Raw genomic sequence first — 17,847 nt, forward strand, 5'->3', positions numbered from 1 at the left:
GCTACTCGGGAGGCTGAGGCAGGAAGAATTGCTGGAACCCAGGAGTCGGAGGTTGCAGTGAGCCGAGATAGCACCACTGCATTCCAGCCTGGGCTCTGTAGAGCTAGACTCCATCTCAAAAAAAAAAAAAAAATAATTTGAGAGGTAACGTGTAGTAGACGTTGGATTATATTCAGGTAGAGAATGGAGAAGTGAATTGCTGTACCTTCCTCAGCTGATGAGAATTGAATTCTACATGGAATTTGTTCTAGAGATCTACTCAAATTGAAACAGTGATTGTCATTTTGTCCAACTTCATTTTCTGTCTTACCTGAATTTTCCAAGCTGTGCTTTGATAACCATGAATCTGGAAGTTATGGAAGTCTGTGCTTAACCTTTCAGTAGCTCACCTTCCACCTTTCTTAGGGCTGTCCTGTAGAACACAGGAGTGACAACATTTGGTTTTTGTCTTCTTTTTACACAATTTAAACATTTGTGCTTGCTATGGAAGATGTTTTTATAATACATGGCATCAAATTCATTCTTGTGTTTTTCATATGGGGTTGTTTTGTTTTGACAACTAAATATTTATTTTAAGTTTTAATGTGCTTTGTTTCAGAGCACAAAAAGAGGAAACATTTAAAAAATAGCCCAATCACAATCATTTTATCTGAAAAGCATTTTTTGGGGGGTGGGGAGGTGCAGGAAAAGGACTGCATGTTTCATTTCATTTACTTCAGTTGGAAAGGAATTTTAACCATGATTCTCAAGGGCCAGGATGCTGGAAAAAATGTTATTTAGATAAAATGCATGTTTTGATTTCCACATAGAACCGTGAGTCATAGATTCTGATTATAATAATAATGTCCTGATTCTACTACAGCAATCAGCCACTTGGGGAATCAACCACTGTGTATAGACATGCATGGTGATACCATCTGATTTGTCCCATCACCCACTGATTCATTCTAGAGTAGACTTGAGCGATCTGATGGAACTTGCAAGAATGAATGATCCTTTTGAAAATCAAATTTGTCAGTAAGAATGGTACATTTTATTGTAGGAAAATGCAGAAAATACAGAAAAGCTTCGAGAAGAAAACCAAAATCAGTCATAATTCACCACCCATAAATTAATGACAATATTTTGTTATGTCCTTTAAAAATGCAGTACTTTCTAAAAATGGTGGATTCAAGCCCATTGCAAAACCTCCAACTTATATAGTGTGTTATTTTTTTTTTAATGACTAGAAGATTTTCTGAATGACTGCTGCATCTCTAGATAGAAGTCACGGTCATAACCCATGAAAAGGGAAAGCTGACAGGCAGTTGGAGAACTATGCTATAGCATCTTCCTGACAGCTATTTAAAGAAGCTTAAGGATAGCTCCTTTAAATTTCTCCTCTTCCAACTTGAATGATCGAGTTTCAATGCTAAAAGAGGCTGTCAGTACCCACCTCTCATTATTTTACAGATGAGGAAACTGAGGCTCAAAGGGGTCAAGCATCTTATGTGCTAACATCAGAGTTCCAGCTTGAACTTTTAGGTTGTCTTCATAGGTAGGTAATTTTTTATTTCCTAAAGATTTCTCCCAGTCAAGAACTTTTTCATGGCCTGACCCTCAAAAGAACAAGCTCTTCTGGTGGGAGTATACTATAAAGGATACTAAAAGGCCGAGTATAATACTTCCTAATTTCAGAATATGTTCCAAACAGTTGTGGGCAGTACAGGAATTTTTCATGTTATTTGCTTTATTGTAATTGAATATTTAGTGATGGGGAACCTCTTGAATGGGTCTAACTCTCAGTTTAATTTCCCCTAGCCTATGGGGCTAGTGCCAAGGCATATATGAAGTATGCCTATAGGTACAAAAATGAAAGATGACATTAAAAGAGTCTTTAGACATGGTAGCCTGGAAAATCACAATTAGGGCTTTTGCTCCATGAAAGTATTTTTTTTTCCTTTATAAAGGGAGATATCTGTTGAAATTGTGGGATAGAGATTTTAAAGATTGCATCTGCTTCCAAACTAAGGTCAAAAGTTAAATTGTAGTAAATGTGTGCAGTGTGGTATCATTAAACTGCGCACACATACATGAAATTGTTGTTTTAATCTGGCATCCTTTTTTTTTTTTCTTTTTTTTTTTTTAGATGGAGTCTTGCTGTGTCGCCCAGGCTGGAGTGCAGTGGCGCTCTCTCAGCTCACTGCAACCTCCACCTTTCGGGTTCAAGCGATTCTCTTGCCTCAGCCTCCCTAGTAGCTGGGATTACAGGCACATGCCACCACACCTGGCTAATGTTTGTATGTTTAGTAGAGATGGGTCTTTACCATGTTGGCCAGGCTGGTCTCAAACTCCTGACCGCAGGTGATCCACCTACCTCGGCCTCCCAAAGTGCTGGGATTATAGGTGTGAGCCACCACGCCTAGCCTTAATCTGGCATTCTTAAAAAAATAAGTTATTTCGCTTTCTTCTCCCTTTTCTCCTGCCCCATTTCATTTCTTTCTGTAGCTGTGAGGGTCACTCTTCGTGTCTGTTTCACTCTCAGGGTGACTCTTTTTTCAGTCCACCTGACTGCACCCACTTACCTTTTTCCAGGCTCTCCATGGATCCATATCCTTCTATCACATTCATCTGCCACTGCATCTTGCCCTTGTCCCCATTTACCATTGTTTAAATTACCCCACCCTGGGCTGGGCCAGGGCTGTTTTTCAGCTTAGGCTGGGCAGGGAAGCTGATCTCCAGGGCAGATGTGGAGTGAGAAGAGGAGTTGTCACTCTATACAGAAATGTCATTGACAGAATAGGATTAAACAAAATATGTACAGAGTTATAGGCTATGTATACGTGTAAACTTGTGAACACAAAATCATCCCTTCTTTACAGCCAGGGTTCCAGCAAATGCTAAGGCTACATGAAATAATGAGTATGGATACCTATTGCCGAGGGCTTACTATTTGAACAAGTGAGAGAATTGTACTCTTGCCTAGGGGTGTATGTTTAAGTAGTTTTTTTTTTTTTTTTTTTTTTTTGCTCCTGTTCCTTGTTATTGCCTGCTAATGGATATGTATATTGTCAGTAAGTGACCGACTCTCCCTAGCTTCCTGTAATACACTGTATTTCTCTTCTGAAAATGGATGTTCCTCTGTATTTAAACCACTGAGATTTACTTGTGCCTCATTTTTGAACTACTATAGATAAAAAACACACAATAGGAAATACTTGTGGACTGTTTTTGAAATGCAGTGAAACCTAGAAAAAGAAAATAACAATCAAAATAATAAGTATCTGCTGTCAGCATTTTACTGCTTCTAGAATTGATATTCTCTTTGCCCACATAAAATCTCTCTGGATGTTATTCCTCTTGCAAGACATAGTAGCTTTTGCTCCTGTTCCTTATTATTGCCTGCTAATGGATATGTACATTGTCAGTAAGTGACCAGCTCTCCACTGCTTCCTGTAGTACACTGTATTTCTCTTCTGAAAATGGATTTTCCTGTGTATTTAAACCACTGAGATTTATTTGTGCCTCATTTTTGAACTACTGTAGATATAAAAGGCACAGATAGAAAATACCCGTGGACTGTTTTTGAAATGCATTGAAACCTAGAAAAAGAAAATAACAAAATAATATGTCTTGTCAGCATTTTACTGTTTCTATTTGCCCACATAAAAACTCTCTGGATGTTATTCCTATTGCAAGACATTAAATATTCCATAGACTTTTTTTTTTTTTTTTTTGAGACGGAGTTTCGCTCTTGTTGCCCAGGCTGGAGTGCAATGGTGCAATAATGGCTCACTACAACCTCCGCCTCCGGGTTCAAGTGATTCTCCTGCCTCAGCCTCCCAAGTAGCCGGGACTACAGGCACCCACCACCACGCCTAGCTAATTTTTGTATTTTTGGTAGTGACGGGGTTTCACCATGTTGGCCAGGCTGATGTCAAACTCCTGACGTCAGGCGATCCGCCCTCCTCTGCTTCCCAAAGTGCTGGGATTACAGGCGTGAGCTGTTCTGTAGACTTTCTAATAACAAGAATTTGTAATAGTCACAAGGTTTTAAATTTCCTTTTTAGTACTAAGGAAATGATAGCTGGGAATGCAGAGGCTTTATTGGCAAGATTGTTTTGACAAGGATGGCACAAAACTAAATTTCTATACTTGATTAATTTATAAGTCTTGTCACTCACTTTTAGTTTTAGAGTGTGGATAAGGCTGTTTGATTTTTGTCAGATTTGAAATGTATGATTTATGAGACATTAAGGATTGGTTTTTCAGTGCACTCTGCCAGGTCTAGTTTTATGCATCATTCTTGTTTGGGAAGCTGATTGCAAGTCTGCCTACAGACATAATCAATCACCTGCACCTTCAGGTGGCCAGGTGGACTGAAGTAAAAGATTTCCCCCAAGGTTTCTCAGAGACTAAAGAATACACACACACACACACACACACACACACACAGGCAGACATGCAAATTATCGGTCCAAAAATATTTATATCACTAAGCCAGAGCAGTGGATTTAGACATTTGACTTAACAAAATTTGTTTTTCAACACGTTCTAGCAACTACCCTGTAAATGATCGTCATTTCACCTACAACAATGAGAAGATAAAGTCCTCAGCCACATAGCTTCTAGAGGCTAAAGAGGCACGTTAAGTTGTTTGTCAAAGATTCCACACCTTCAGATGCCAGGGTCAACACAAGTTTTCAAACCCTAGACCCAGTCCCTTCTAGGCCACAGAAGGTCTGCCTCTTTAAGGAAGGAATTTTCCAATGCACTAAGCACAGGTAATCACACTAAAGAAAGAAACCAAGCAGCCAAACTAATAGGAGGAGGTGAAAGTTTATACTTGCATCTTATAGCAGATGGCCTTTGTTAAAGTCACTTTTAAAATATCAACTTTACGGAGCATGATTTAGGTACAAAAACCGGCGTCCAATTAAAGCCTCCAATTTGATGAGTTGAGACAGATGTATATACCCATGAAACCACTGCCCCAATCAGGATGTAGAATGTTTTTATCACCTCCACAAGTTTACCCTTGCTGCTTTTCCAGTAACATTCTTCCTCCTGCCCCTTTTCCCAGACATCCCCTGTTATGCTTCTGTGTGAGAGCCACTTTCAAAACTCAGATTTGAAAGTTTGTGGACCTTCCTCTATAAAAAGCCTATATTTACGTCCAAAATGCAATTGTGTTCTCTATGTTTAAAATAATATTACAGAGAAATTCTAGGTATTGATTTCCTAGAATCTTTCCCTGATCCTCTGCAAATAAGCTATTTAGTAAATAGTTTCACTATGTGCTTGAATTAAAGAGAAATTACAGCCAAGAGAAAAACAATTCTAATAGACAGAAAAGCAGTGTATGTTCTTCTCAAGTAGTTACAGTGAGATGTCAAATCCCTCAAGACCCGGAAAAATAAAATTTGAATTTTGCTTCGTACTTATATGTAAAGTACAAATGAAGACTGAGAATAAAGATTTTATATGTATCTATCTGTCTCTCTGTCTACCTATCTAATCATCCATCCATCCATCCCTCCAGCTAGTGTGTGTATATATGTTTCTGTATAAAATTACTATGTATTAATAACCCTATCCCTGGAGGATTCCAAAATATTTGAAGGCTTCAGAGGGAATTTTTTGTGCATGGAAGGTGTACTATCTTTACAAACTTAGGTGAAAAGCAAGCTTTTCATATGCTGTTATTATTCTCATTGATATATTTAATTGAACTAATAATTATTGGGCAATTTAAAGGCTACAGCATTGAGATGCAGTTTGCCCCTTCGTTTGTCAACTTCTAGAAAAATCCAAGTGTCAAAAACTATCTCGCTGGCTCTCTGTTCTGTTGCTGTTATTTTGGCATGCGTCTAGTCTCCTCTTGCCACTCTAGATTTCTACTGTTTTTGCCCTATTTTTTTTTTCCTTCCCTGATTTTCCTCCTCCGTGTCTTTCCCATATCCTGATGCCACTTCTCTTGCACTGCTCTGCTTTCTCACAAGAAAGCCATTTTTATAAACATCTCCAGACTGAGAGGGCAGCAGACTAATTCCAAAGTGTCAGATAGCATCTTGGAGGCTGTTTCTCCTGTGATCCAACACTTCTTCACACACCTTTCCAGTTTTGAGCTGTACTGGAGATTGGAGAGTTGTGAAAGGATGGTTTTTGGATAATCAAAGTTGAATATACTTGCTGGGCTGTGTTATGGACCGTCTTTGAAACCATGAATCATTAAAAATAAGTGAATAGTTTACATTATAATATTCCTAGGAAACTTCCTTTGATAACTGTAAAGCAATTAAAATTGTCCTGAGATAAGGTGATTTATTGTTTTTCAGAATGGGCCATAAAGATAATAAAGAACCCCTTCAACATTTGTCAAAACCCATAAAATGCACAACGTAATGAATGAACCCTAATGTAAACCCTACACTTTAGTTCATTATAATGTATTAACGTTGGCCTATCAATTGGGACAAATGTACCACATCAATACAAGATTTTAATAATAGGGGAAACTGGGAGATGGATGCTAAGGAGGCATACAGAAACTCAGTACTTCCTACTTAGTTTTTCTGTAAACCTAAAACTGCTCAAAAAATAGTCTACTAATTAAAAGGCTCATGCCTGTAATCCCAGCAATCTGGGAGGCCGAGGTGGGTGAATCACTTAAGGCCAGGAGTTTGAGACCAGCCTGGCCAACATGATGAAATCCCGTCTCTACTAAAAATACAAAAATTAGCCGGGTGTGGTGGCATGTGCCTGTATTCCCAGCTATTCGGGTGGTTGAGGTGGGAGAATCACTTAAACCCGGTAGGCAGAGGTTGCAGTGAACCGAGATCGTGCCACTGCACTCCAGCCTGGGAGACAGAGTGAGACCCTGTTTTAAATAAATAAATAAATAAATAAATAAATTCCAGTATTTGTTTTTCAGAATGAGTGAAATAAGAGGTGTGTTTCTTGTTGAGTGATGTAACCTGTGGCATGAGCCCCTGAAAAGGGGAAGTATGAGGTTCCAGGAGAGCTGCCCAGTACCTCCAATGCTATGTCTAGTTGCACAATAGTCAGTAGATAGGTCAGTGGGAGCACTGGGTTGGGACTTCACATGCCACCCTTGAAACATCATGCCATCTTTGCAGTGGAGTCCCAGATTTTGCAAATCCCCTGCCCTACAACCCAGTGGGCCCTTTTTGACCCTTGCATTTGTGGTATCATTAGCAACAGGGACAGTTGGTGAGCTTATGCCAACTCCAAGCCAATATCCAGGTCAGAGTTCAATTGCTTTGGGCCAAAGGCTGTTATTGCATGGCTTGTAGGAGCATAGACCCAATGCCCGAACTTCCATGCACTTACTCAATATGGCCAGCTCTACAGTAAACGTGTGTGAAAACATTCAGTTTTTATAGTCATTAATGTAAATAGTTTCTTTATATTGGACCTGGGTAACTATGATGGGCAATTACAAGTACGCATTGCTTTCCTGAGTTGGCTGTGAGAACAGAACATTCTGTGGTAAGTGGTAGTGGGGCTGAGGGGAGGATCAGGTCTGAGAGGGGCATTGCAACTGCAAAGGGAAAGAAAAAGGACTGAGAAGCCATTAAGGATTAGAAGGCAAATGGGAGCCATAACTCAAGCACTGTGTATCTTAAAGAAGTGGTTGTCTGTCAGGTCTGTGATAAGACCTGGGGTGAAAAATCTCATAGTTCGTGTGATTAGCTGAAAGATACCAATAAAGGGAAGAGTTGGTTATAGAGTTCCTCTGTTTAGTTTTTTTTTTTTTTTTTTTTTTTTTTTTGAAACTCTGTCTTGCTCTGTTACACAGGCTGGAGCACAGTGACGATCGTGGCTCACTGCAGCCTTGACCTCCTGGGCACAAGTAATCCCTCTGCCTCAGCCTCCTGCGTAGCTGGGACTACAGGTGTGCATCACCACACCTATCTAATGTTTTAGTTTTGTAGAGGCAGGGTCTCGCTATATTGTTCAGGCTGGTCTCAAACTCCTGGCTTGTTTAGCTTATTAAACTTTATTTTGTATATTGGAAATAATTCTTTGTGTACAGATCTATCAGGTATACTCTTTGTTACATCTATTGTTAGACAAAGTTTTATTTTTCTTAATTTCATTGGTTGCCTGAATTGACTATATATGCGGTACCACCTGTTAGAAGCAGATTTTGATGAGGAAGGGGAGAAAGAGGATAAAAATAACTTCTTCCTCAAGTCCCATTTCATGATGGAAGCTGGGATTCCAGTTCAGTGGCCAGGCTAACTGGTCACTTGATGCCAGTAGTAAGCCAAATGGTGGCGCTGCCACTGGATTTCTTTCAGTCAGCTTCACAATCGATACCAAATCCTGCAGCTGACGTGACTTTACTGCAATTCCTGTTGATTGGAAAAATGGCAAAAGTCACCATCTAACCCAATCATAATATGTTTGTTTCCCAGGTATAGACAGGCTGGGTTAGTCATTAGGCCTAGCATAGTCATGCTCCCTAACTACTGTAAGTATCTGGAAGGACTGAGGAGGTGTAGTGGCAGTGGCTTGTGGGACAGGCATGTGACAGCATCCTTTTGCCCCCTTGCTGCTCACCCACCTGCTGCTTGCCACCTATTGGCTCCTCTTCATCTTCCCCTCCCTCTGTCTTCTCTTTACCCTTAATCCAGCTACCTTTGAATTTTCTGTTAAGGAACCAGGAGGGTCTCAGCATGAAAATAATTGGCTGAAGTATTCAAAGTACCGGAGCAACATACTTTATAATTCTTGGACTGCCAGATTGTTACTGCTGCAGTGGTTTGTTCGGTATTAAATGAGACTTAGGGTATTTCGTAAATGTTTTCTGACATACAATTTGAAAGTTGAATTTTGTCACCTTACACAATTATCATTCCTGCGACTTTAAAACCCCCCTAAATTTTCCTTATGTATTTATGATTATCCCCATAGCAGTTAATGGCAGCATGCATGCTGATGTGAAGGATTTGCTCCAGGGCTAGTTGATGGGAGCAGAGCTGCCCAGTTGCTGAGGTGTAAGGAAACAGTTCATGGAGTGCCAATGACAATTTAGGAAAAGTATGGGGCTGAGTACTTAGTAAGATGAAATAAAAAATATTTATCGAGTGCTTACTCTAAGGAGAAGGCACTTGGCTAGGTTTGCTAGATGCTGTGGGGAGCCTTAAAACAACAGTGATCTCTTCAAGGCCGGGCGTGGTGGCTCACGCCTGTAATCCCAGCACTTTGGGAGGCCGAGGCGGGTGGATCACTTGAGGTCAGGACTTTGAGACCAGCCTGGACAATATGGTGAAACCCCATCTCTACTAAAAATACAAAAATTAGCTGGGCATGGTGGCGTCTGCCTGTGGTCCCAGCTACTCGGGAGGCTGAGGCAGGAGGATCACTTGAACCTAGGAGATGGAGGTGGCAGTTAGCTGAGATTGTGCCACTCCCCTCCAGCCTGGGCGACAGAGAGAGACCTTTTCTCAAAATACTAGCGATCTCTTCAAGCAAAGAACACCCATTCTAATTGGAGAAACTGTTAAAGACACATGAAGGATGTGGTGGAAAGAGTTTTGAACTGTGTAGGGTGTGGGGAGGGAGTCAGGAGTTTTGAATCCTAGCCCAAGTTCTGCCACTAAGCATTGGAACCTTTGGGCAAATCATCTCCCCACTCTGGGTCTCAGTTTATAAAAAGGCAAATGAACGAGATCATCTCTAAGATATTCTGTGGATTGATTCATAAATGTGGAAGAGATTCTGGAAAACGGAAGCTTGAGCCCAGGAGTTCCAGACCAGCCTGGGCAACGTGGTGAGACTCTGTCTCTACAAAAAATACAAAAAATTAGCCTGGTAAGGTGATGTGTGTTTGTAGTCCCTGTTATTCAGGAGGCTGAGGGTGGAGGATCACATGAGCCCAGGAGGCTGCAGTGAGCTATCACCTGGGAGCTTGTTAGAAATGCAACTTTCATGGGCCCCACTCCAGATCTAAGGAATCAGAAACACTGGGGATGGGGCCCAGCCATCTGTGTCCTAACAAGGTCCTCTCTCAGGAGATTTTTGAGGCACAATAAAGTCTGACAATTACAAGCTATAGGAATTTGGGGCAGTGATTCTCAGCTTCTGCCATACAATAGATTCATCTAGGGGAACTTTGTTGGGGGTGGGGCACTGACTTTGTGCTGCTATAATAGAATATCTGAGACTGGGTACCTTATAAAGAACAGAAATCTATTTCTCACGGTTCTGGAGACTGGAAAGTCCAAGGTCAAGGTGCAAACAGGTTCGATTGGTAAGGGCTATTCTCTGCTTCCAAGATGACACTTTACTGCTCTAGCCTCCAGAGGGGAGGAACGCCCTGCCCTCATGTGGCGGAAGGCAGAAGGGCAAGAGAGTCAAAGGCTCTCTTTAAGCTTTAATCCCATCCACGAGGTAGGAGCCCTCGCAGTTTAATCACCCCACCTCTTAAAGGCCCCACCTGTCAATACCATCACATTGGCCATTAAGATTCAACACCTGAATCTTGGACACATTAAAAACCGTAGCAGGCACCCAGGCATCACTAGTTGCTTTGGCTCCCCAGGTGCAGCCAAGTTTGAGAATCACTGGCGTAGGGGAAAGTGGCATGAGCCAAGACTTCTGTCATTCTGTAGCGGCAATGAACCTCAGATGCAGGGAGTCAGCCAAAGCCAGAGGCTTGAATTTCACTCTAAGAAACTTGGCCTTTAGATTACAATGGAGAAAGGTTTTTGGCAATGGGAGTGATACATTCGAGGTGGAACATTTGAGAGATGATTCTGACGCTAGCTATATGAAGAAGAGGGCATACCCATAGTTAAGAAACTGATGAAATAGTCTGGTGTGAAGTGATAATGGGCCCAATTAGGACCATAGAAATGAAATTATAAGGAAGAAAATGTATGAAGACTCTTTTGCAGGAAAAATGGGCAGGGTTTGGTGATGGTCGCTGGGGTGACAGCAGTATTAGAATGTCTTTGGTTCAGGAGTTCCTCTCAGACTTATGGGAGGGCCAGTGCTCTCTAAATGCATCTGGCAAAATTGTCATGTATGGATCTGTACAATTCTTTGTTTTTTGTTGCTTTGATTTAGGAGTTATAAAGCGGAGGTGATCCACAGCAAGTTATTCTATACAGAATTATAGTCACCTCAAAAGCTACTCATGGTCATCATGTCAGAGGGAAAAAATGTTGTTTTTCTTTAAAGGAAAGAATGCTTGGAGTTGTGGGAAAGTTGTCAACTTGGCAATGAGTAATTCAAGCCTATCAGTCAATTAAGTAAGTTTTTATTTTATCATTTGTTTTATTTGGGAGCTGCTGTAATAGTCATTGAGAGGACATCAGTCTTCACATTTTTAAAACAAAACAAAAATACCATTGAACATTAGGGCAAAGGACAAGAATTTCAAGGTTTTACTTTGACTTTAGCAAATATTTGCTGCTCCATTTTTCTTGCTAGATTTTGTCATTTGACTTGTGTTTCTGCTTTGTTCCAATTTGTTCTTTGTGCTTGATAACTGTAGTTGCCTCTATTTTTTTTTTCTTTTGAGACCCAGTCTTGCTCTGTTACCCAGGCTGTAGTGCAGTGGTGCAATCCCAGCTCACTGCAACCTCTGCCTCCTGGGTTCAAGTGATTCTCATGTCTCGGCCTCCCAAGTAGCTGGAATTAACAGGTGCGCACCACTATGTCTGGCTCATTTTTGTATTTTTACTAGAGATGGGGCTTCACCATGTTGGCCAGGCTGGTCTCGACCTCCCGAAGTGCTGGGATTCCAGGCATGCACCACTGCTGCTTGCCTCTATTCTATTTTTGATGGCCTTTTTATTCATAAGTATTCTTAAGGCTTTAATATTCCAGTTAAAAATATATATATATTTGTCCCTTTGTGTTTTCCCCCAATATACTTATTCTTCCTTTATGACCAAAAATTATTTAAATTTGCATCCAGAAATGGCTCACAGAAAGAGCTCCTTGGTATCTATTTAGGGCATGGTGGGGCCTTTTGTTTGTTTCTAGTCATGCCACATCTGGAAGGAAAGACACTTTTTATTTACTAATTTGAAAATCTATGAAAGCAGACTCAGTATTTTAAAGGGTTGCATATATTCCTATGCAGAGTTAAAAATGACTCACTACTCCAACTTTGGTAAATGTGTGCACTTTAGTTTTTGAAGGAAGTGCAAAAATCTGCAGAAAAATCTGGACTAATCACAACTTGAAATTTTTATTATATCTAGTAGATAACTTTTAAAAATATAACCCATCTTTTCCCAAACTGGATAAGGATAATTCCTGTCTTTCCAAATTGTGAGGAATATTGTGATTATGTCATATAAAATAAATATAGAAATATGTAGAGCAAATGATCTTCCAGACAGAGTATAGAATATATCACCAGATAATACTCTATACTAAATATAAGGACACAAAACTGGACTTTATTGTATTTCTATAACTGGTAATATCCTTCTAGTTTTTGCTTGTTTATTACATGAATATACTGTTAAAGATTTGATTATGTTGTGGATCTTGATTGTGTTGGAATTATTAAAAATGAGGCATATTTAATCTGTACTGCTTATTTTCAATAAAGTATTTTGCCGAATGAGAGCCAGTTTACCAGTTCTTTTGTTAAAGAAAATGAGCCAGTGGCTATCTCAGTTGTATTTATTATTGCCTTTTATGGCAGACATTTAAAATGTGTTTTTAATGGTGCACATGCCACTGTTTCTGACCTTTATGGTAGCATAAGTATTTGAATAAAAGTGAGGTAAATGAGAAGTCTGTGCCGCCCAGTACCATCACAAGTGTACCTAATTAAGAAGATGTTTGGAATTCACTGTTCTTTGATTTCTTGGGTAGGAGAGAATATTCTGAAGGACGTGATTAAGGAGTCGTTACCATGACAATCACATTCAAAGAATTGAGAGGAGACAATGAGTCTGTGGGGGATCGTCTCTTTTGATTGATTCGACTCTTCTCTTAGTTCATTCAAACAGCTGTTGTCACTAGATTTTCTTTTCCACGTAATTCATCCAATTGATTGGTGATGTGGGGATCACTGAAGCTTGGTTGTCAGTAGTGATAAGGGTCCGCAGTGTCCATGACCACAATACTTTTGCTAAACCTGAAGGAGAGTGATTGTATGTGTTAAATGTCACTAAAAAGTAACACTTGGCTTCTTCTGGAATAATATAAGAGGTTTGTCTATTTTCACTTATTAATTCTGTCACGGTGGGATACGATTATCATGATCTCTTTGAAAGCATGACTAACCCTAAAGTGTTTGAGCTTTATTTTGGATTATTTTGCTGTCATCTTACCCAGTGTGTTTGGGTGCTGTTTTGTTTTTTTTTCTTTACCTTGCACAATATTGTCAACATAATTTACATGATGTTCTGGTCAGAGACACAGTTACACGCTGCAGATTGAAAAGCACACACAAATATACCCAGCACAAGTGTCTTCAGCCTCACGACCCCACCTAATGTTAAGTGGGACATGCTAGTACAGACGATAAAGTGAAATGGAGATACAAAGGCAGTTCAGATCTGACTGCCAATATTTCTCCTTCTTTGTGGACTAATTCTGGGTGGTGAAACCATGAACTATGGAAGGAAGACTGCTCCAGCATGGGCCTGAGTTGGATCCCATGTGAGAGCTTTGCCTCCTCAGCCTTTGGGCCTTTCTTTCTTCTGCCCTCTCGAGGGTGTCAGAGAGCATGAAATGCAAGGACTTTCTGGAAAGGATAGCCAGGGTTTGGTCTGGTTACTAGACGACACTTTCCCTGTCCCTTCCCCACCTCTAGCCCTTCCAAGCTGGAACGTGTAGAGGTGAGGAGCAGACAGAGAGATGGCAGGGAAGCCATTGGCAAGGTGGGAATCTTAGGAAGGAAGTGATTCTGGTTCTTGAAAAAGAGAACCAAATTCCATCAAGTAGAATCAGTATGAATTGTACCCATCTCTAGGAAAAATCAATTCCAGAAGGGTGAGTAAGATGAAATATGATAGATAAGGCTAGTGTGTGACAGATTCAAGTTTGAAGCTTCAGCTGGATTAAATCGAAAGAGAGGTCTATTTGGTGTCAAGCGTTTGTGGCAGCATGTGAAATCATTGTCCACGTTTGATAGCAGTTTGACTCCTTGCCTGCTATAATAACAGTAATAAGTATGTATTTAACATTCAATGGGTACCTTGTGTGGGGGAGGCACTGCTAAATGCTTTACATGGACGTACCTCCTTACCTCTATGAGGTAGGTGGCCATTATGATGCTGGTAGAGGCTGGACAGGTAATATGAGGCGGAGCCAGTATTTGAGCTCAGGCAGTCTGACTCTGGTGCCCCTGCTGTGAACAGCTGTGCCATGCTGCATTCCTCCTCCAACTGCAGGAAAAGGTGTGGAATCTTCTAGAAACAGTGAGTTCTATATGAGTGGAGTGTGGTGATGGGAGATGAGATGGAGTAAAGCCTTTTGTGTAAACATACCATGCTAAGTACTGGGAGATAGAAATGAAATGAGATACTTTTTTTTTTTTTTTTTTTTTTTGGGATGGAGTCTTGCTCTGTCACTCAGGCTGGAGTGCAGTGGCACAATCTCCATGCACCACAGCTTCCGCCTTCCAGGCTCAAGGAATTCTCCTGCCTCAGCCTCTTGAGTACCTGGGACTACAGGCGCACGCCTCCGTGCCCGGCTAATTTTTGTATTTTTTCAGTAGAGACGGGGTGTCACCATGTTGGCCAGGATGGTCTTGATCTCCTGACCTTGTGATCCACCTATCTCAGCCTCCCAAAGTGCTGAGATTACAGGTGTGAGCCACCACACCCAGCCAAAATGAGAGAATTTTTGTCCCTGCCACCAAAATACTTAACTAACATCTTACAGAACTAACAAAACCTAACATGAACCAATCCAGATTCATATGACAGAATACGACAATGTTTTCTGCAAAGAATAGCCAGAGTCCCAGTCTGGTTACTAGAAGACACTTTCCCTGTCCCTTCCCCACCTGTAACCCTTCCAAGCTGGAATGTGCAGAGGTGAGGAACAGACAGAGAGATGACAGGGAAGCCATTGGCAAGGTGGGAATCTTAGGAAGGAAGTGATTCTGGTTCTTGAAAAAGAGAACCAAATTCCATCAAGTAGAATCGGTATGAATTGTACCCATCTCTAGGAGAAATCAATTCCAGAAGGGTGAGTAAGATGAAATATGATGAGGCTAGTGTGTGACAGATTCAGGTTTGAAGCTTCAGTTGGATTGAATGGAAAGAGAGGTATATTTGCTGTCAAGCGTTTGTGGTGGCATGTGAAATCATTGTCCACGTTTGATAACAGTTTGACTCTTTGCCTGCTATGATAACAGTAATAAGTATGTATTTAATATTCAATGAGTACCTTGTGTGGGGCAGGCACTGCTAAATGCTTTACATGGACGTACCTCCTTACCTCTATGAGGTAGGTGGCCATTATGATGCTGGTAGAGGCTGGACAGGTAATATGAGGCGGAGCCAGTATTTGAGCTCAGGCAGTCTGACTCTGGTGCCCCTGCTGTGAACAGCTGTGCCATGCTGCATTCCTCCTCCAACTGCAGGAAAAGGTGTGGAATCTTCTAGAAACAGTGAGTTCTGTATGAGTGGAGTGTGGTGATGGGAGATGAGATGGAGTAAAGCCTTTTGTGTAAACATACCATGCTAAGTACTGGGAGACAGAAATGAAATGAGATACTTTTTTTTTTTTTGGGGGGGGATGGAGTCTTGCTCTGTCACTCAGGCTGGAGTGCAGTGGCACAATCTCCATGCACCACAGCTTCCGCCTTCCAGGTTCAAGGAATTCTCCTGCCTCAGCCTCCTGAGTACCTGGGACTACAGGTGCACGCCTCCATGCCCGGCTAATTTTTGTATTTTTTCAGTAGAGACAGGGTGTCACCATGTTGGCCAGGATTGTCTTGATCTCCTGACCTCGTGATCCACCCATCTCAGCCTCCCAAAGTGCTGGGATTACAGGTGTGAGCCACCACACCCAGCCAAAATGAGAGATTTTTTTGTCCCTGCCACCAAGATACTTAATATCTTATAGGACTAAGAAAACCTAACATGAACCAATCCAGATTCATATGATAGAATATGACAATGTCTTCTGCAAAGAATAGCCAGGGTCTCAGTCTGGTTACTAGAAGACACTTTCCCTGTCCCTTCCCCTGTAACCCTTCCAAGCTGGAATGTGCAGAGGTGAGGAACACACAGAGAGATGACAGGGAAGCCATTGGAAAGGTGGGAATCTTAGGAAAGAAGTGATTCTGGTTCTTGAAAAGGAGAACCAGATTCCCTCAAGTAGAATCAGTATGAATTGTACCCATCTCTAGGAAAAATCAGTTCCAGAAGGGTGAGTAAGATGAAATATGATGAGGCTAGTGTGTGACAGATTCAGGTTTGAAGCTTCAGTTGGATTAAATCGAAAGAGAGGTATATTTGCTGTCAAGCGTTTGTGGCAGCATGTGAAATCATTGTCCACGTTTGGTAACAGTTTGAGTCTTTGCCTGCTATGATAACAGTAATAAGTATGTATTTAACATTCAATGAGTACCTTGTGTGGGGCAGGCACTGCTAAATGCTTTACATGGACGTACCTCCTTACCTCTATGAGGAAGGTGGCCATTATGATGCTCATAGAGGCTGGACAGGTAATATGAGGCGGAGCCAGTATTTGAGCTCAGGCAGTCTGACTCTGGTGCCCCTGCTGTGAACAGCTGTGCCATGCTGCATTCCTTCCGCAGCTGCATAAAAGGGTGTGGAATCTTCTAGAAACAGTGAGTTCTATGAGTGGAGTGTGGTGATGGGAGATGAGATGGAGTAAAGCCTTTTGTGTAAACGTACCGTGCTAAGTACTGGGAGATAGAAGTGAAAATGGGAGACTTTTTTTTTTTTTTTTTTTGAGATGGAGTCTTGCTTTGTTGCTCAGGCTGGTGTGCAGTGGCACGATCTCGGCTCACGGCAACCTCTGCCTCCCAGGTTCAAGGAATTCTCCTGTCTCAGCCTCCTGAGTACCTGGGACTACAGGTGCACGCCACCATGCCTGGCTAATTTTTGTATTTTTTCAGTAGAGAAGGGGTTTCACCATGTTGGCCAGGATTGTCTTGATCTCCTGACCTTGTGATCCACCCACCTCAGCCTCCCAAAGTGCTGGGATTACAGGTGTGAGCCACCACACCCAGCCAAAATGAGAGATTTTTTTTTGTCCCTGCCACCACGATACTTAACATCTTACAGGACTAAGAAAACCTAACATGAACCAATCCAGATTCATATGATAGAATATGACAATGTCTTCTGCAAAGAATAGCCAGGATCCCAATCTGGTTACAGAAGACACTTTCCCTGTCCCTTCCCCACCTGTAACCCTTCCCAGCTGGAATGTGCAGAGGTGAGGAACACACAGAGAGATGGCAGGGAAGCTGTTGGCAAGGTGGGAATCTTAGGAAGGAAGTGATTCTGGTTCTTGAAAAAGAGAACCAGATTCCCCCAAGTAGAATTGGTATGAATTGTACCCATCTCTAGGAAAAATCAATTCCAGAAGGGTGAGTAAGATGAAATATGATAAGGCTAGTATGTGAGAGATTCAGGTTTGAAGCTTCAGTTGGATTGAATCGAAAGAGAGGTGTATTTGCTGTCAAGCGTTTGTGGCAGCATGTGAAATCATTGTCCACGTTTGATAACAGTTTGACTCTCTGCCTGCTATAATGACAGTAATAAGTATGTATTTAACATTCAATGAGTACCTTGTGTGGGGCAGGCACTGCTAAATGCTTTACATGGAGGTACCTCCTTACCTCTATGAGGTAGGTGACCATTATGATGCTCATAGAGG

The 17,847-nt window shown here is 41.4% G+C and overlaps 1 protein-coding gene across 15 annotated transcripts in view; it reads left to right on the top strand.

Moving 5' to 3' along the window:
- Positions 1 to 17,847, top strand: part of FHL1 (four and a half LIM domains 1) — a 70,518-nt gene that overhangs the window by 6,089 nt on the left and 46,582 nt on the right. For 2 of the 15 annotated variants that reach the window (XM_077989391.1, XM_028842118.2), the window contains exon 1: positions 1,429 to 1,537. The exons of 12 other annotated variants lie outside the window; for them this stretch is intronic. The gene's annotated coding sequence lies outside the window, so the exon portion shown is untranslated. Of the gene's footprint in view, positions 1 to 1,428; positions 1,538 to 11,079; positions 11,265 to 17,847 lie in introns of those variants that run through there. One more of the 15 variants, XM_077989399.1, reaches the window with a different exon arrangement.

Source organism: Macaca mulatta, chromosome X (genome assembly GCF_049350105.2).
Source record: "Macaca mulatta isolate MMU2019108-1 chromosome X, T2T-MMU8v2.0, whole genome shotgun sequence".
Taxonomy (NCBI): Eukaryota; Metazoa; Chordata; class Mammalia; order Primates; family Cercopithecidae; genus Macaca; species Macaca mulatta.